Raw genomic sequence first — 21,591 nt, 5'->3', positions numbered from 1 at the left:
TTTCATGGCTTCCAGCCATCTGTCTGAGTCTTTACTCATGATAGCTTCTGAATAGGTCAGTGGATCATCATCTTGAATGTTATTGATCGAATTGTCATTCTTAATGATAAAACCATATCTCAAAGGTGCTTGACACACTCTATCTGATCTTTAGAGAGGAGATGTATATTATGGATGTACCTCATCTTTAGGTACTTCTGATTGAGGATCTTCTTGTGGTGCAACTATGGATATTTCTAGATCGGTTTGTAGATCATAAACTTCAGTTAGTTCAATATTCCTTCCACTGCCTCCTTCTTGGATGAGTTTATTTTTCAAAAAAGTGGCATACCTACTAACAAGCACCTTTTGTTCAGTAGGTGGTAGAAGTAGTATCCATTAGTTTCCTTAGGATATCCTACAAACCTACAATTGTCTGATCTAGCACTAAGCTTATATCTAAAAATATTTTTGATATAAGCTGAATAGCCTCAAATTTTAAGATGTTTAAGATTAGGCTTTCTTCCCTTCCATATCTCATATAGTGTACTTGCAACAAACTTTGAAGGCATCCTATTTAATGTGTATGTGGCAGTCTCTGGAACATATCCCAAAAAGATATTGGGCGATTAGTGAAGCACTTTATGGACTCACCATATCCATCAAAGTGCGAATCTCCTTTCTGCTACACCATTTAACTAGGGTGTATAAGGAGGGGTCCATTCAGAGAGAATACCTTTACTTTTAAGATGATCAAAAAATTTACTGAATAAGTATTCTCTTCCTCGATCAGATCAAAGAACTTTGATACATTTTTAGTTTGTTTCTCAATCATACATTGATACTCCTTGAACTTATCAAAGGCTTCAAATTTATGTTTCATAAGATACACATATCCGAACCTTGATAAATCTTCCATAAAAATGATAAAATTGGAGTATCCTCCTCTGGTCTGAATTGTCATTGGTCCACATACATCTGTATGTACTAGGGCTAATAACTCATTCATTCTCTCTTCATATTCAGAAAATAGAGTCTTGATCATCTTACCCATGAGACAAGATTTATAAGTTTCCAATGATTCATAATCATATGGGTCAAAGAATTTTTCTTTGTATAACTTATTAATCCTTGACTTACTAATATGACCAAGGTGACAATGCCAGAGATATGTGACATTCACATCTTCTCTCTTTCTTTTCATATTTTTTTCAATATAAAAAATATTTTTATTGAGTGCAAAAATTAAAAATTGTTATCAATATAACCACTACCATAAAAGTCATTAGAAAAGAAAATAGAGCATCCATTTCCCATTAGCCTTATTTCATAACCTTGTTTTAATAATAAAGATATAGAATTATATTTCCAATGATCTTTGACATGTAATAACAGTCTTTCAATACTAAAGTTTTGCCTGTAAATCAAGCATACAAGTTTCCATAGCCTCTGCGTTAATGGACTCTCCACTTGCGCCATAAAGCTCAAGGTCACCTCTTTTCAGACCTTTGATATTTTGTAGTTACTGTAATGAATTACAAATATATGATCCACAGACGGTATCTAATACCCAAGTATCAAAATTTGAGCCACTCAATGAAAAATAGATTGTATCATATACATACCTTTTGGTGCTATACTTGCATCCTGCTTCAAATTTGCCAGATTATTCTTGCAATTATACTCCCAATATCCAAACTTACCATAAAATAAATAGCTAATATCCATATGGACATCTTTTGTCTTCTCATTATTACTGACCATCCCAAGTCAGGAATATCCGGAACATCGGAGTTCTTCTTGATATAAATTTTATTTGCAAGTTTCTCAACCAATCTACAGAGTTGGATCAGTCAACATATTTTTATTTATGGTGTTATGCAGTAAAAATAAAGAAGCCATAATACAGACTTAAATCTGCATAAATAAAAAATAATAGTATAAGCAGACCACTCATGTTTGACATGCATAACTAGATGAGGACTTTTAAAACTAGTTATATCTCTCATTATTTTATCGGATACCATAGCCCTCTCCTATAGTAAATAAGAAATTCTAATCTGATTTTTTAATGGGGTTGAGATCCTAATCCCTCAATGAAGCTTTGTGGATATTACAACAAATCTCAATGAGTTCAAAGATAGAAAAATCTATGTAATTAATCTCATGCAACTCTCAACATAATCTACCTCTAAAAATATTCATAGTCTTGTGGATATCACAACAAACTACAGTATTTTTAGTTAAGTCAGATCCTTCATTTCTATACAGTCATATCGAAAAATACTATCCTTGTGGATATCACAATAAAGCAATATATCTAAATATGCCATAAAGCATATAATATGTACCAAGACAAACCCACATCAATTCCATAGCAAGCCTTGTGGATATCACAACAAACCTACTATGATTTTTGACAGGATATTGACTAGGCATGAAGGAAGACATATGTAGTGTTCTAAATACTAAGCTACCTTCATTCAAAATTCAAACTAATCCTATTTGCTAGAAAATATTAAGATTGGTGGGAATCTCCCTGTTGCTTTTCTTAGACACCAATAAAATTGGCCAGGCCAGCAACAGAACTAATTAAATAACTACCGTATTTGAAACACTCCTTAGACACCAATTGATTAATCGATTCAAAAAATAGGTCAACTACTGATTAACAACACTATGACTTAATATAATTTTTATGAGGGCTTTAATGGTCTCAAGCACATCCAAATTCAATCACAATGATACACTATTATAGTTATATCTTAATAATTATAACAACTAATCATGGCATCTATTCATATCTCTAAGATATGAAATCATAATCATTCAATATGATTATAACTAAGCATCTCAAGCATATCACATATGCATGAAGTTCTAATAACATGCATGAATGCAAAATATACTTTTCACGATTCTTCTTCTTAGGACATCACAATGGCATCTCTACGTGCTATAAGAGTACCCTATTGAATAGGAAGAGAGGGTCTCTGAACCCTACTTGCTCTTGTGACTGGATGGCCTGATGATGAACCCAATTAGAGTACTAAGCTATTAAAAAAAAATTTATATATGTATCATATATTTTATATTTAAAAATATATCTCTAAGATATGCGAGGGTTTGGATGTTCAATCGGATTCAATCTTTGACCTGACTTGAACCAAACCAAAAACCCATGTTTGATCATAATCAAGATAACATTCTAATCTTTGATTATATAGATCAACCTGGCTCTAATACCACTATTGGGTTCTGGTGGCATAGCGAAAGGATTAGGTGTTTAAATTTTTATGAAAAAACACCCGATGCACCGAAAACCTAATGCCCAAAAACTCTTGACTATATCAATCAATGTACAATAAAATAAATTTGGATCAAAAGAATACTTGTAACGCTAATCCAATTTTCATGAAGCATCCAAGTGTCCACCCTCCAACAATGATCCATATAAAAATTGAACCAAGGACTGCGCTCCTTCTTTACCTTGCTTTAAGAGTTCTAGCCCTTAGAACTCAACCAGCCACCAATCGATCAGATCTTCCTCCAGACCTGAGTCTGAACCTTTCTGAACTATCCACTAGACTTGATCACCTTTTTTAAGACCTCTTAAACCTGAGAGCTATTAGAATTAGGCTTGTCTTAAAAGAACAAGCTTTGTCCTAAAACCTAGAGTTGTAATAGAGGGAGAGAGGGAGTGGATAGGGAATGTAAGAATTGAATTATCACCCCATCTGCCATCTCCTATTTATAGCACTAGATAGTGTGCTAATAGAGAAGGAATGCCACATCTGGAAAGGTGTATCAAGTTCTCATATCACTTATTTGAGAATCCTTAAACAGAAGGACTCTTCGGGGGGTGATACGTCGATTCCTGTCTTCTCATGCATGCATGCCTAGAATGAGATGCTTTTTGTATCTCTTCACGCATAAGATTAGTGTGAAATTTTGTCACATAAACCTTTATTCAAATAGGAAGGCTATCACCAAATGACATATTATTTGGATAAGAGTTCATATGTGAGAGAAATTCTTCACCGAAGAGATGCACGAGCACCTTCTCCCTGTTGTGCGTGCACATGCCTAGAAAAGGGTATGAAAAGCAATCTTTCTTAATCTGATAATTTTTTAATTTTTATCACATTATTAGCACTTAAAACTGATCCTTATCACAAAAATTATTAGATAAAAAGTTTCTTAATACTACCTAAATAGAAGGAGTCTTCGCATCCCTTCATGCATCCAGAAAAAACTATCATGCGTGCAGCAAAGCTTCAGCAATTTTTTTATGTACAATCTGGAAGATTTTTTATACTTCAAAAATGTGCTAGGTGGCTCATCATTTGATCTACTTTTCATAAAAAATAGAGATCCAAAACAGAAGGATTCTTAGTCCTTCTCCATGCCACAAATAAAGTACACATGCATTCTGCATATTAGTGCCAAGAGTCCTTCTTAAGTTGGACTCTTAGTTATTTGGTGTGTACACTAGATATAATACCTCTTTTTGGCTGCTTATAGGTAGCTTGATCTGACCCAAATGCTCACCAAATTGGGCTAGCAAATGAGCAAGACATGAGATCAAATTGATCTCTAAAAGAGCTAGGGATTCCACACGTGCTAGCATGCTTATCGGAACCCCGATTGAATCTAAAATTCCAATCAACCTTTTTAAAAAGGATCCTTGGTTTATATGTGTGTGACCCATTGGGTTTTATATCTAGCTAGTAGTAGGTCTGGGTGTAAGTTGATCTAATTTGATTAGAATTTAATCTAACCTATTTGGTCCAATCGAGCTAATCTGATTTCAGTAATTAGAACTCTTTCTAATTGACGTTTGAATTAAACTCTTTAATTTGATCAAAAACCTATAAATCAAGATTGACATCTAGCAATATATCATGACTACTCAGAAGATATAAAAATTTGATAAAAATATCAAATATATCCTTCAGTGGAAGTTACCATGCAATACAATCTTTTGATCATCCCAACACTCTGAATATATTCATGAGTATGAAATTATGTCAAACTCAAACACATATTATATCGATTCTCAATTAACCAATGATGATTCTAATAAAAAAGTATTAGAAACTCTTTCTAATCTCCTTCCTACTTTTGATCAAAAAAATTTTTTAATTCATCTACGAATGAGAATACATAGGATGCGATCTCCTCTTATTAGGAGTGATCAATTCCATGTTGACCTACTCACAACCTTTGTACACACTCCTACCATATCCAGAACACTCCGTACATGTCTTAAAGCCATGCTTGAGTATGAACCAAAATATGGATTCATGTGTATAAGATTTCATAGTGATCTCAGGTCTAAGGATCACTTGCACAACTCCCATTAGAGAAAGTCTAATCAAAGACATGGACTTGATCATCTACAACTATTGTATTGGTTCTAGAGAAAGTCTGATTTAATCTAATTCAACATTTGGTTAGACTTAATCAATTTTTCTACTTGGTCCATTAACTCTTTGATTCTAACCTTAAGTCTAACCCAATTAAGATGAACTGATAAAGCTAACCCATAAATCCATCAACTCATATTTTATGCGAAGGACATTAAACTTTAATTCACAATTCTAGATCTAATTAGTTCAACTTAATTCTGAATTAAGTGTAGGTTCAATATGGGTTTAGATTTAGGTTTTGAACAATTTTAATTTTTTATTTTATAAATAATTTATAATAAATTTTATGCAAAGACTTTCAGTTCTAAAACTGGATCGACTCAATCAACACTGAGCCAGCTATACAAGAGAACTAGGTTAACTCAGTTCAAAACTGGATCAGCTCAGTAATTATGCAAGCATGTTTCAAAAAATTTTAGATCTGAAAAATTTTGCATAATCTTGAAATAAAATCAATCATAAATGCATCCTTTTAGATATATCTAAATCTTTTATAATTTTAGATTTTATTTTCTCATGATTAAAATAATTTTAATCATATAGATTAGATATTTTATATTTCATATAATTTTATATCACATACAACAAATCTAGGATTTCAAGATCTAGAATTTTACAGAAAAATAAGTTTTTTCTTTCACATTCTTTTTTATGAGATTTAATCACATAGCACCCCTATACGTCATAAGAAACCTTATCGAATGGGAAGAGAGGGCCTTTAAACCTTTCTTGCTTCTATAATCAGACGGTCTGGTGATCAATCCAAGTACTTGTTAATTGGATCATCTAATCTAATCATATATCATATATGCATAAATTTAGATCTAATCTAAATTACATCAGATCTGATCATAACTTTAGGTCATATCTAAATTAGATCATAAACATCACATGCAACATATAAAATCAGATTTTATCAAAGATCAGCACAAATTAGGATAATCTGTTTACTATAAGGGGTAAATCCTATAGCAAGATAACCTTATTTCAATTTATATGATCAACCATTAATTAAATTCAGATCTAAGATATCACATATCAAATCTAAATAAAATTAAATTTTAGATTTAATATGTATACATAATATGTCATAATGAACCTAGGCTCTGATATCACTGTTGGAAATATAGACGATTGCATGTATTTCAAAAATTTTTGAAATAAAATGTAGCAAAAAATAACTAGATTAATCATATTAACGTAACATACATATGATCTAATCATCAAATCAACCTACTCTAGGATCTATGACATGATATGTGGCATATAAAATCTGAAAAAATCAAAGGATAAAATCTGTATGCATACATGTGAGCAGTAGATCAAATCTATATCTATCTGAGTTTAAAATTCGATACCTGAGCATGGATCGATGATCGTCGTTATTGAGAGATATGATAAAGAGGATCATCACTGGTTGCTCACAGTCATACATGTGCTCGGTCTCGACAAAAAGTCCACTCGAAGTCCCGATCTAGTCGATCTCCTGGGGAGTGCTAGCTCGCACGAAGACCATCTTGTTGGCTGATCTGGATCTTTTTTTCAAAACTCTCGAATCTTTTTAGAGGTTGAAGAAATACATCTGAAGAATATGAGGATGAGAAAGAAGTATAGAGAAAAAATAATTTTTTGTCTTATTTTTCTCTCTTCCCAAACCCCAGGATCAAATCCTAAAAATCTAGATTTTGCGCTAACCTAAGAGGAGAGGACTCTCCTTTATTTTTCATGCCATAGAACCACACCAAAAGCCCACTCAACATGAAGGAATCCTTCTCATCTCTCTTACATGCACAAAAGAAAGAATAAACCCCTTTTATTTTGGTGTGTAAGGAGTTAGGGTGAAGAGTCCAACAATGTTTGGACTCTTCCAAGAGATGTCGCCACCTTCTCACAAAATCCACACCAAATAAACATGAGATGCCCCAACCAAATATTTTCTATGTTAAATCAGATCTCTATCTGATTTCTCATTCCACAAAATTCTTCTTTTTATCACATAAAAGAAAGGAATAAAAAGAAGTGGGCGGCAAGTTTTATGGATAAGGTCAAACCTTATCCTATATGATAACTTATTCAAATCATATTTGAACTTACTATATAAAACCATATCTTATCCATTTTTGGATGTGAGAAAGGGAGGGTGGAACACTCTTTTGAGTGAAGAAAATATCATGCAAAACTCTTTTGTGCATGATGAGAAATGGCGTTGAAAGTTTGTGGTGCGTGGAAGAAGAGTCCAATCTTTTATGGACTCTTGGTTTTCTTATTTGACTCCAAACCAAATCACATCTAGTTAAACCTAAATAAATAGATGAAACCAATCTAATTAGGTTTATAATTTCTTAATCAAATCTCAATCAAATTAAAAATTGATTGAATCAAAGTCCTGATCAAATCAGAGATAATTCTCTCTTAGCGATTAGATTATCTCATAACCTATTCAGGTCAAACCTAATTGAATCTAATTCCATTAGATTTATCTAATCATCTTTGTTCAATCAAATTAAGCTAATCAATAATCTAATTACTAAATAATCTTTCATTAATTTACTAATACTCAGTGAATAAATTTATTGCAACTTTTGCATAAGGTTAACCATCACTCGAATTGATGATTAAACCCTTGAACGATTCTCAATCGTTGATCAACCACATGATTAGTCAGAAACTTCTTTTGAGTATGACCTCATAGGTTTGAATCTAAGTCGATAGTATAAAAATAAATTTTTAAACCAATCGATGTATCCATCTAGCAATGAGACCCGACGTCCAAATAGATCGAATGATGGCAAAGCAACATTCAAGAACCTACAGGCGTATGGTTACCGTATAATTCATCTCTTTGATCCTAATACTCAAGGAGACCCAGGTTTGACTGTCAACCTAGTAATAGTCATCTATATTGTATTTTAATTTTTTAAATCCATCACATGGATTATCCAGACTCAGATTTTGCCAAATTGAAATACATTGATACATTAACTCCTACTAATTCAGAGGGGTCAATCCCATCTTGACTCACGCACCGACTTGAAAAGTACTTGACTGCATCCAGAAACCTTCTATTATTGAATTAAAAATTCAGATAGTCCGACACTAAAGTATAGTGAGTTGCTTGCAAGTCTCCGTGGTGATCTCAGGTCGGAGGGACACTTATACCCATACCCTGAAGAAAAAATGGATAGTTCAAAGCATCTATTTTTAAAATTTTATGATGAAATAATAAAAGATTAAATATTTTAATCTTCTAAATATATCTTAGACAAATCTAAACTACCATTAAGGATCTATGACATAAAAAATTTACATATAAAATCTGATATAAAATAGAAAACTACATCGATCACATCGATGTCCTGAATCTGATCTAACTTTTAGATTATGTCAGTAGAGTTCAAAACTCATCATCTTTTCATGGGTCGATGATCTTCACTATTGATAAGTATGGTACAAAGCTTTTGCTGATGTCGAGCAGCCACACAAGTTGTCCAGCCTCTACAGATTGTCCACTCAAAGCTCTGATCGGATCTTCCTTCGCGGGAGTGCTAGTTTGCATCGAAGGCTCTGAATGGCTGATCCAAGCTCCTTTGTTCAGATCTCTCAGACTCTTTTGGATCAAAAGATGAAGCTTTACGAGGAGGTGTGGTGTGGAAGATTGGACAAGACTCACTCTTGTATTTTTCTTCTCACAAAATCTAGAGATGAAACCCTAAAACACACAGCTCACGCCCGAAAGGAAGAACACTTCCTTTGTTTCTCACGCACGAAAGCCCAACCCACTCTCAACCTTTTACATCCCCTCTCTCAAGTTTCTCATGCCAAAAATCACTTCTAATCTCACACAAAACTGATCTCCTTTTAAGGTTGGCATTCCATGGAAGATAAGGATAAGAATAAGGTAGTTTCGATTCAAATTCAAGTGTTGGTTGATCCTTATCACCAATTCAAATCAAATTTGAATTAAATTTTGAACCATACTTTATATTTATCTTATAAACTTAAAGAGGAGTTGACCAACATCAGAATAGTATAAAAAATCTCATGCAAAAATATTTTATACGTAGAAAAATATGATGGCATGAAGAGGAGAGTCCAACTCAATTTGGACTCTAGGTTTTCATTCAAATTCAAACCAATTTAAACTCAAATTTAAACCAACCAATTTCTAATTCAAAAAGACTCTGATGAGGATGTGATAAATGCTTCTATATATGAGAAAAAATCATATAAAATATTTCTCACGTGAAGAATAAGAGGGCACAGATAAAGAAAGTGCAAGGGATTCGAAATCGAAGTATTTTTCTCATTTAATTAGATTCTTAACCCCACCAAATTAGGTTAAATCTAATTGGATTATTAAACCTAATTTAATTAGATAGTAAATAGCTTTGATCAAATCTTAATCAAATAAAAAATTAATCAAGCTCAAATCCTGATCATATCAAGAATCGAACATCCTTAGCGATTAGGTCATCTCATAATCTAATCGGGTCAAACCAAATTGAATCTAATTCAATTAGATTCAATCCAAACCTCAATGTTCAATCAAATTAAATTAATTAGCAATCTAATTATTAATCAATCTTCTCATAATTCATCAATAATTAGTAAATTAATTTATTGTAACTTTTGCATAAGATTAATCATCATTCGAATTAACTGTTTTATCCTAGAACAATTCTTAATCGTTGATCAATCAGAAACTTCTTTTGAGTGTGACCCCATAGGTTCGAACCTAAGCCAGTAGCATGGGAATAATCTTTCTATACCAATCAAAGTGACCATCTAGCAATGATATCCGATGTCCGGATAGGTCGAAAGATTGCAAAGCATCATTCAAGAACCTATGGGCATATGGTTACCGTATAATTCATTCTTTTGATCTAAATGCTCAAGGTGACCTAAGATTTAACTTTCAACCCTGATATGGTCATCCACATTATATTTTAATTTTCAAAATCCATCACATGGATTATTCCACTCAAGATTTTACTGAATTTAAACACACTGATATATTAACTCCTACTTATTCAGAGGGGTCAATTTCATCTTGACTCACATGCCGACTTCGCAAGTACTTGACTATATCCAAAAATCTTTTATCACTGAATTAAAAATTCAGATAGTCTGACACCAAAGCATAGTGAGTTGCTTGCAAGTCATCGTGATGATCTCAGATCAGAGGGACACTTATACCCATATCCTTCGTGAGCTACTCTTGACAGCAGAGTGCTCAGTAATTGATCACATTTAGTGAGATATACTCTTACATCTCACTTGCATGCCATGCCAGTATCTCCACACTCTTTGATTAAGAGGACAACCAATGTATATAGCATACAATGACTTATACTTGATATAGCTATTGTCCTAATAATAGTATATCATTTGGTCATGAACTTAAGATTTAAGGACTAAACGATATATCCTCATATATCGAATCAAATAGTCCTAAGGACTTCATCACATAATAGGAGTTCAAAATGAGATGTACACAGTGATGAGAAAATTAAATAATATTTATTAATTTAATAATTCATATACAATTACAATGATAAGCACAACCGTCAATAGGCTAATGATTAGCTTTGAAATATAATTTTCAACAACTCTCACTTAGACTAAAGCCAATCGGTATAGTATCGTATACCCATCTTTGATTTGTGTCTTCGAACTCCTTGACATCAAGGGCTTTAGTAAATAGGTCGGTCAGGTTTTTCTTTCTATCGATCTTCTGAAGCTCGACGTCACCTCGATCTATGATCTCTCGGACCAAGTGGTAGCGATGCAGAATGTGCTTGATCCACTGATGTGACTTCGATTCCTTCACTTGAGTAATGGCACCAATACTGTCACAGTACAACAAGATGGGGCTATCAAGAAGGATGCCACTTTGAGCTCATTGATGAACTTTCGTAACCACACAGTTTTCTTCATAGTATCGGATGCCGTAATATATTCTACCTCATAAGTAGAGTCGGCCACAATGTGCTACTTGAAATTTTTTCAGTAGATTGCTCCATCGTTCCAGGTACAACTAGCGTACATGGCACACAATAACCTATACTTGATATAGCTATTGTCCTAATAATAATATATCATTTGATCATGAACTTAAGGTTTAAAGACTAAATGATATGTCCTCCTATATCGAATCAAATAGTCCTAAGGACTTCATCACATAATAGGAGTTCAAAATGAGATGTACATAGTGATGAAAAAATTAAATAATATTTATTAATTTAACAATTCATATACAATTATAATGATAAGTACAACCGTCAACAGGCTGATGATTGGCTTTGGGATATAATTCCCAACAACTCTCACTTGGACTAAAGCCAATCGGTATAGTATCGTATACCCATCTTTGATTTGTATCTTCAAACTCCTTGACGTCAAGGATTTTAGTAAATGGATCGGTCAGGTTCTTCTTTCTGTCGATCATCGAAAGCTCGACGTCATCTCGATCCATGATCTCTCGGATCAAGTGGTAGCGGTGTAGAATGTGCTTGGTCTGCTGATGTGACTTCGATTCTTTCGCTTGAGTAATGGCACTAGTACTGTCATAGTACAAGAAGACGGGGCCATCAAGGGAGGGTGCCACTTCGAGCTCATTGATGAATTTTTATAACCACACAGTTTTCTTCGTAGTATCAGATGTCGTGATATTTTCTACCTTATAAGTAGAGTCAGCCACAGTGTGCTGCTTGAAACTTTTTTAGTAGATTGCTCTACCGTTCAAGGTATAAATATTTTTCGACATGCTCTTGTTATCGTCATGATCTGACTGAAAATTAAAATCTGTAAACCCCATAAGTTTTAAGTCAGATTCTTCACAGATAAGCCACTGATCCTTAGTATTTATCAAATACTTAAGGATGGTCTTTACGACCTTCCAGTGATTCTCACTTGGATCAGACTGGTATCTGCTCACTACTCTTAATGAGTATGCCATGTTCAATCGTGTACATATCATGGCGTACATAATAGATCTCACTATCGAAGCATATAAAATTTTACTCATACACTCTCTCTCTCTTGAGGAGTTATTAGACAATCACTCTTCGAGAGAGAAATTTCTTAGCCTATCAGAAGATAGTCTTTCTTGAAATTCTCCATGCTGAATCTTTTCAGCATGGTATCAATGTACATCAACTGAGATAATCCAAGCAACCTTTTAGATCTATCTCTATAGATCTTTATCCCAAAGATGAAGGATGCTTCTCCCAAGTCTTTCATGGAGAACTATGATGACAACCAAATTTTTATTTTCTGTAATGCAGGGATGTCATTTTCAATTAAGAGAATATCATCGATATACAAAATAAGAAATACTATCATAGAGTTATTAACCCATTTGTATATGTAGGGTTCCTCTCCATTCTTAATGAAGCCATACATTCTGTTCACTTTATCAAAATACATGTTCCAACTCCGAGATGCCTGCTTAAGTCCATAGATGGACCTTTGAAGCTTGCACACTTTAGATTCATCTGTGGATATGAAACCTTCAAGTTGTATCATATACACCTCTTCTTCTAGCTCTCCATTTAGGAAGACTATTTTCATATCTATTTATCAAATTTTATAGTCCAGATGTGCTACTATTACAAGTATAATCCAAATAAACTTGAGCATTGTCATAAGAGAAAACATCTCATCATAGTCAATACCATAACACTGACGGTAACCCTTGGCAACCAAATGGATTTTATAGGTCTCGACCTTCCTGTCTACGCCCCTCTTCTTTTTGAAGATCCACTTACATCCTATGGGTTTTATCCCTTTAGGTGGATCAATCAATATCCATATATTATTGATTTTTATGAATTTCATTTCAGATTTCATGGCTTCCAGCCACTTATTGGAGTCAGACCTCTGCATCACATCTATATAGATGATCGGATCTTTATTATTCTCATCGAGTTCAATTGGATCCCCATCTCAGACTAAGAAACTGTAGTATCTATTCGGTTGATGCAGTACTCTACCGGATCTTCTTAAAGATATTTTTATAATAGATTTCAGATTTGATCTAATCAAGTCTGACTCTGTGGGTTTACTAGATTATGTCAGTTTTTCTACCGATCAAACTTCATCAAGTTCAATCTTTGAGGTATTAGTTCCTTCACCAAGAAACTCTTTTTCTAAAAAGACTGCCCTATTACTGACGAATACCTTCTGTTCGTCAGTAAGGTAGAAGTAATATCTTTTGATCTCTTTTGGGTACCCTACAAATAGATATTTATCAAACCTAGGTCCATGCTTGTCAGTTTTCAAATGTTTGACATAAATCGGACATCTTCAAATCCTAGGGTGAGAGAGTGTTGGCTTATGCCCTGTCCACATCTCATGTGGTATTTTACTTACAGACATATTCAAAATTTTATTTAAAATATAACAAGTCGACTCGAATGCGTATCTCCAAAAAAAATCGACAGACTTGCAAAGCCCATCATGGACCGAACCATGTCTAACAGGGTTCGATTCCTCCTTTTTGATACACCATTATGCTGTGGTATTACAGGAGAAATCCATTGTGAGAGAATTCCATGCTCTTCTAAGTATGTTAGAAACTCACTGGAGAGGTATTCTCTTCCTCGATTGGACTAAAGAGTTTTAATATTCTTTTCATTTTGTTTCTCTACTTCATTATGGAATCGTTTGAACATTTCAAATGATTCTGGCATATGTGTCATTAAGTACATGTGCCCATACCTCGATAGGTCATCTATAAATGTAATGAAATAATAATATCCATCTCTAGTACTAGTGTTCATTGGTCCACATACATCAGTATGTATTAGACCTAGAACTTTACTGGCTCACTCACCTTTTTCAGTAAAAGATGATTTGATCATTTTTTCAAGAAAACAGGACTCACAGATTGGGAGTGATTCACAATCACTGACTTTGAGGATTCTCTCTTATGTCAACCTATTTATTCTGTTCTTGTTAATATGATCTAACTTACAATGCCAAAGGTAGATATCAGAGACATCACTAATTCTAGGGCATTTTTGGATATGTACATTACACTAACAGATTATGACAATATGTAAATATCATTGTTCAACGGTCCATTCATCACATTAACATCATTCATAATGATATTAAAATTATTTTTTTTAATTGAAATTTCATAACCGTACATGGCCAAAAGACCTACAAAAATAATATTCAATAAAAAAGAAGGACAAAAGTAACATTCACTTAGAACAATTACATAGACTTGAATAAAAGCTTAATAGTCCTTAATGCTAGAACTAAAATTTGTCTTTCATCTCCAACATTAAGGAACCTTTCGCCTGTTAGATGTATACCCTAGATGCCAGATCGGCTGACACATTCCTGTACAGATCTAAGGGCAAATTTATAATTTTGACTATAAATGAGTAAAAGGGTTATTCTTCTATCACATTGTGTATATTGTGTCTGTGATACATCCTTTGAGTTAGTAAGAATGTCAATTCATATTTTTAAGAGTTAAAAATTTAAGGCATGGATTTACATAACTAACTCATAAACAGCTCCTGACCATAGGATCATCACGAGGATGGTGATCGATCTGGAAGGTTGGTGTACGATCGCTTTCTTAGGATAGATGTATCCTGAGTCTACGGTGTGGAGACACCAGAGCGAGAGTACAGATATTCATTGAGAACGAGAGTACTGAGTGTGACTATATCGAGCAGTCATAAGGAAGTCTACCTTCTCGTCGATGACTAGCTCGATGCTGCAGTTGTATGTCTAGTGTTGGATGGATGTCTGGCCAGGACATCACCTCTCAAGATTCTTTCAGTACCACACGATGCAGCAGAAAGAAAGAAGAAACAAAACAAAAGAAAAATAATTAAAATACGTGGATCAGCCACAAAAGGGCTCGCCTCCACGGGACATGCAAACTTTACTATGAAAAAAAAAAATTACAAGAGGAGACCTCACCCTCAACCCTTATACACCCAATTCTCTCTCACCTGAAGTTCTCCTCACAAAAGCTCTCTCTCTCTTGGAAAACCCCCTGAACCCCTGAAGTGCCTGGCGATCGCTGTCCAGGAGCCTCCTGCTCCTTCTCTCTCAGCACTTTCGCCTCTCTCTTTTCAATCGGATTCGTACGGCTCTGTACGGCGAGAAAACCCGAACCACTGCTTCACTGTTCGTCACAGGGCCCTTTTAAAGGGTTAAACAGAGGTTTAAACCTAATTAGATTAGGTTTAGGAGTCATTAATCAACCCAATCAAGTGTCTGAACCATCGGATCAAGAAACAGATCAACCCACACCCTCCAATCATGATCGATCCATGAAATAGTACTGTGGACCGTGCGAAATGCGTGGAAAATGCCTGCGCGGTCCACAGGCCCAGTCGTGGACTGCCCGGTCCACGATGGACCGGGGCAAAGGACCAGCAGGCCACTAGGCTTGGGCTGGCCCGCTCTCGCGCGTGGGCCTGCGCGCGCTTGGGTCGCACGCCCGCCTGGGCCGCGCGCCCGCCTGGGTCGCACGTCCTGCGCGGGCCTGGGTCACGCATCCCGCGTGCTGCCGCCTACGGCTGCGCTGCTGTCGCCAGCGATCCTCCATCACCTCGAATCTCATGCCGACTTCAAAAGCTCGTATCTCTTCCATCCGAGCTCCGTTTCGGATGATCTTGGTCTCGTTGGACTCCATTTTTCATCGCAAATCTCACTGTGAGCTCAACATAGGTTGAATCTTGAGGCATCAAATCCTAACAATCTCCATCTCGACTCGATATTCGACCTCCTCCAAACTTCGAGAGCTTCTGGATCTCCTCGCCCTCATGCCCTGGGGCAATCGCCTGCTGATCATGGATGGCCAAACATGAGAGTCGAGCTAGGCTGCTCGATCCCATCTCTGTCGTATGCTGTGCTCCTCCTGACCTGAGACCTGCTCAGGGCATCATCCTGCGGCAATAGGAATCTCACCTTGCGACGTCGCCTCTCATCCTCCCGAGTCTCCTGTCTCGTGCCTGATCCGTCTTTTGGAGCTCCACCTCGCTCTGGGCTCCACCTGGCTTCTGAAGCTCCACCTCGCACTGGGCTCTCTGCCAGGTAATAATATCCTCTGCTCTCCTTCTTCCCCTCCAGTACAATCCTATTGCCGCGTAGCACTCTCAGGATTCCTCCACCAGCTACCGTCCTGTAGCCTCTCGAATCCAGTCTACTAAGTGAGATAAGATTCTGCCTGAAATCATATATGTATCGGACCTCTCCCAATCTCCTCACTGCACCATCATGTATCCTCCAGCTGACCATCCCAATGGCTCTGATCGCACAGCTCGATCTATCTGGCAGATATACAGTGCCCTCACTGTTCTCCATGGAGTCAAACTGCTCCTCTCTACAACATACATGATAGGGGTATGTAGAATCTAATATCCACTATTGGAAAGAAGTAGATACCTTATCAGATATCTCCAGGACATCTCCATCTAAATCGCTGCCGGCCGTCGCTACAGTAGCCACCGTTCGATTTTTCAGTTGAGGGCAATCTCTAGCTAGATGCCCTAACTCCTCACATCGATAACACCTAATTTTGCTCAAGTCCCTCCTAGACTTGGACTACCCTCGTTGGCAATCTCCTGTCGCTCCGTCTACTGCCTCCTGCTCCTCCAGAAGCCACCAAAGCTGAGCTATCGCCACCTGAGCTCGAAGCTGGGTTCTCCCTCCTGAGAACCTCGTTCTGGAGTATTGCCGTGGTGACCTCGTCCATCTTGATAGTGCTCTTCTCTACTAGAAGAGTAGTCACCAAGGACTCGTACGAAGGGAGAAGCGACGCCAGTAAAACCAGCGTCCTGGTCTTCTCCTCAACGTTCTCGCCAATGCTGAGGAGGTCGGTGAGGATCTTCTGGAAGTGGCTCAAATGCTCCTGCACGCTCTGTCCCTCAGTCATCCACAGTTGGTAAAACTACCTCCAGAGGAAAAGTGTGTTGGTGAGAGACTTCGTCATGTACAACTCCTCGAGCTTCGACCACAGCACCATCGAGAAAGTCTCGCTCAGCACATGGATCACCACCTTATCCGCCAGGTACATGCAGATGGTACTCACCGCCTGCATCTATAGCCATTTCCAATCCCGCACCTCCATGGTGGTCGGCTTCTCATCGCACAAGAGAGCATCGATCAACTCCTGTTGGATGAGCACGTCCTTCACCCTTGCCTGCCACAAGGAGAAATTGCTCTTACCATCGAACTTGTTGATCTCCATCTTGATTGTTCCTGTCTTCTCCATCTTTAGTCTTGCTCACCACCACTGCAATCTGCATCCTTATACCGCCTTGCTCTGATACCACTTGTTGGGTGGATGTCTGGCCAGGACACCACCTCTCAAGATCCTTTCAGTACCACGCGATGCAGCAGGAAGAAAGAAGAAACAAAATAAAAGAAAAATAATCAAAATACGTGGATCAGCCACAAAAGGGCTCACCTCCACAGGGCATGCAAACTTCACTATGAAAAAGAAAATTTTACAAGAGGAGACCTCATCCTCAACTCTTGTACACCCAATTCTCTCTCACCTGAAGTTCTCCTCACAAAATTTCTCTCTCTTGGAAGACCCCCTGAACCCCTGAAGTGCCTGGCGACCACTGTCCAGGACCCTCCTGCTCCTTCTCTCTCAGCGCTTTCGCCTCTCTCTTTTCAATTGGGTTCGTACGGCTCGTACGGTGAGAAAACCCGAACCACTGCTTCATTGTTCGTCACAGGACCCTTTTAAAGGGTTAAATAGAGATTTAAACCTAATTAGATTAGGTTTAGGAGTCCTTAATCAATCCAATCAAGTGTCTGAACCGTCGGATCAAGAAACAGATCAACCCACGCGAAATCCGATCACGATCGGTCCATGGAATAGTGCCGTGGACCATGCGAAATGCGTGAGAAATGCCCGCGCGATCCACAGGCCCAGCCGTGGACCGCCCGGTCCATGATGGACTAGGGCAAAGGACCAACAGGTCGCTGGGCCTGGGCCGGCCCGCTCCCGCACGCGGGCCTGCGCGCGCCTGGGCCGCGCACCCGACTGGGCCGTGCGCCCGCCTGGGCCGCGCACCCGCCTGGGTCGCGCATTCCCGCGTGGGCTTGGGTCGCGTGTCCCGCGCGCCGCCGCCTGCGGCCATGCTGCTGCCGCCCGCCGTCGGTCGTCGACGGTCCTCTGTCGCCTTGAATCTTGTGTCGACTTCAAAAGCTCGTATCTCCTCCATCCGAGCTCTGTTTCGGGTGATCTTGGTCTCATTGGACTCTATTTTTCACCGCGAACCTCACTATGGGCTCAATTTAGGCTGAATCTCGAGGCATCAAATCCTAACATCTAGTTCTTTGATCTGAGGTGCATTGACAGTTCACTTTGAGTGTGTTATAGTTTGACTACATCATAACTCGATCTTCTAGCCATTCGAAATCTTGAGGTGTATGTTGGCTGTAGCATATTCATTGTAGGAACTAGGTCACACCAAGATGGGATCTATCAACCTCGATAGAAGAGAGGAGTAGTCCTATGGTGATCGAAAGATCAAGTCCTTAAGCCCATGGCCATGGAAGAGTGAAAAAAATGAAAAAGAGTTTTCCATTAAGGTTTCACATCGGACTTGGATCGATCGATTGATTCATATGACTGATGTTGGGTTTGACGAGTTCACCTTAATCCTAATTCAGTCGGGACTCATGATAGAAGAACTCAATCACACCGGTAGCTACACCGAGAGGTTCATCTTCAGTTCTGATGGGTTGCCATCACATACTGCTAGGTGTCACTGGTAGATTTTGAGAGCAATTAGAATGATATTGATGATCGATCATTCTAATTGTCTGAATCAGAAGAGTTTTGGTCCATCGAAAGGAGTTTCGATGATGTCGATGATGAGATCATGACATGTCTCATTACCATACAGAATGGAACCTAACTAGATCACACAAACAAGGGTTAGGGTCTGGATGTCATCAATTGGGCTAGCTCAATTGACTTGGATTAGATCCAATTAGGTTCAAGAAAATCGTGCTAGCACTCGTTGAGCCTAACTTTCTCCTCGTGTAATCTTTTCTGTCTCTACTGAGCCAAATGTAATTTGACTCATCCAGAGAATCTTGAGAAGGTTTCTCTCAGTCTAAATAAAGTTTGTCCAGCTCAGAAAAGGCTTGTCTTAATTCATGAGATGAATTTAAGACAACACCTACTAATTCCTAGCATCTGCCAATTTCATTTTAGGACATCTGTCAAAAGTTGACATATGGGTCTTAAACTGAAGAGGACTCATTGGAGGATTTTTGTGAAGTGTCCACAAGCCAAGCCACATCAAATTGGATGCCATAATCAGATTATGGTGTGAGCCCAATTGGATTAAAGTGGGCACCCCAAGTGGATAAGGATTGGAGAGTCTTGATCAATTTAAACTCTTGGGCGCCACCTCTATTTGTGCTTATCCAATGTTGGTGCCATCTTTTGGAGATAAGGTGGGGTTCTTATCTGATATGATCAGCTGACATCACTCTGCCAATCAAAATTTTTTCAAAATTTATTAAAATTTTTTGATTGGTTGAATGATGTGGCACTATGCAGCATATAGGGTCTATATAAACCCTGCTGCGCCTAAGGTTTCGAGGTAGAAGTTGTTTTATACATAAAACCCAATAGCTGCCACCCCCTCTCCTCTTCTCTATATCTTTCCTGCTCTCCTTTTTCCCCTCTTCATGTCCAAAGAGTTGGACATCCATCTGGCAAAGATCCAAGACGTGGTGACGCCTGGAACAGAAGGTTGCAGGACTTCTTCGACAAGCTGCTGCTCCAACTTCAGGAAGACTTTTGAAGAACTTTCTAATTAGATTTAGATCTAATTTTTGGAGCATAAATTTATGAGGAGAAGATGTTTTAGGTCCTACCTGAGTGGATATCAGTAGAGGCCAGGTGCTTGCGTAGCTACATCAGAACCTCGGGCTGTGCAGAGATCATCTATAGGGTAATCAGATTACCCTTGAGATATTATTTATTTCCTCATCTTTTTTAGATTTATTTTAGACTTAATATCAGATATGAAGATTAGATCTAGAGATTTAGATCTGAAATATATGTAGGATAATTTTTTTTAAAATTATTTTATCTCAGATTTGATAAAATCTGAAAGATCCTACGAGGAAAAGCAGTTTTCCTCCTTCAACTGGTATCAGAGCCAGGTTGTTGGCTCTATTTCAGATCTAATTTAGATCTAATTTTTATTTATTTGATATTAAAAATTTTAGATATCACATCAGATATGATAAGATCTGAAATTAAAATATTTAAAATTAAATCTAAGAAGATCTGACATGCATAAGATGCATGACTGGACTAGGATTAGTTGAATCCATGAATAGTCTTAAGTTTTATATTTTAGTGAGATTAAAATATGAATTAAATTTAATTTATTTTTTATTTATTCTGATGTTATAATTGTTATAATCAGATCAAAAAATAAAAAATAAAATTTTAATTATTTCATAAAATTGATCTGTTGCATGCCTAGACTAGTTGTAGAATTGTTCTAGTAACTTGTCTAGAATAATTTTTATTTTGAATAGTTCAATTTAAATTTTATTTTTTAGATATTACATATGATATATCAGATCTGAAAGTATGTTAATTAGATTGATTTTTGATATATGAGATGTATGCAAAGCATGTATTAGTTAGATCTTAAATTATATATGAGATATGTAAATTTAGATCTAACTAGTTTTGTAGTTAAATTTATATTTCTGATTAAGGTGTTCCTCATGGCTGTCCGATCATAAGAATAAAGTAGGATTTTAAGATCCTCTCTTTTCATTCAATGGGGTGTTCATATGATGTGTAGGGGTACCGCGCGTTCATCCTTAATCAGAAATCAAAACTTACTTTTCTGCAAAACCCTAGATCCTGAAATCCTAAGATTTATTTTACATGTTTTGTTTATGAACCCAAATTTAATTAATGAATTAAGCTTATGAAATTAATTTAGATCTAAAATTAAGAATTTTAGATCTAAGATATTTTCATAAAATTGGGTTCGGGCTTGGGTAGCTCAATTAGGTCTAGCGGTTGATCAAACCGAATCAAGAGTTGGTTAAGTGGGATCATGAAAGCTAATAATTGACCAGCCTAATGGGATTAAGTCTGGGTCAAGGTCGAATCACATTTAGATGTGACCCGATCAAGTTA

The 21,591-nt window shown here is 37.0% G+C and overlaps 1 long non-coding RNA gene across 1 annotated transcript; it reads right to left on the bottom strand.

The window, feature by feature from the left end:
- Positions 1–1,367: 1,367 nt before the first annotated feature.
- Positions 1,368–7,169, bottom strand: LOC140859619 (uncharacterized). The gene is made up of 3 exons (XR_012143159.1): positions 6,770–7,169; positions 1,605–1,815; positions 1,368–1,504 (listed from the first exon to the last, which is right to left on the bottom strand). It is a non-coding gene; the product is annotated as an uncharacterized lncRNA (long non-coding RNA).
- Between the last annotated feature and the right edge of the window lie 14,422 nt (positions 7,170–21,591).

Source organism: Elaeis guineensis, chromosome 8 (assembly GCF_000442705.2).
Source record: "Elaeis guineensis isolate ETL-2024a chromosome 8, EG11, whole genome shotgun sequence".
In the NCBI taxonomy this organism is placed as follows: Eukaryota; Viridiplantae; Streptophyta; class Magnoliopsida; order Arecales; family Arecaceae; genus Elaeis; species Elaeis guineensis.
This window is presented reverse-complemented; position numbering and strand designations above follow the sequence as displayed.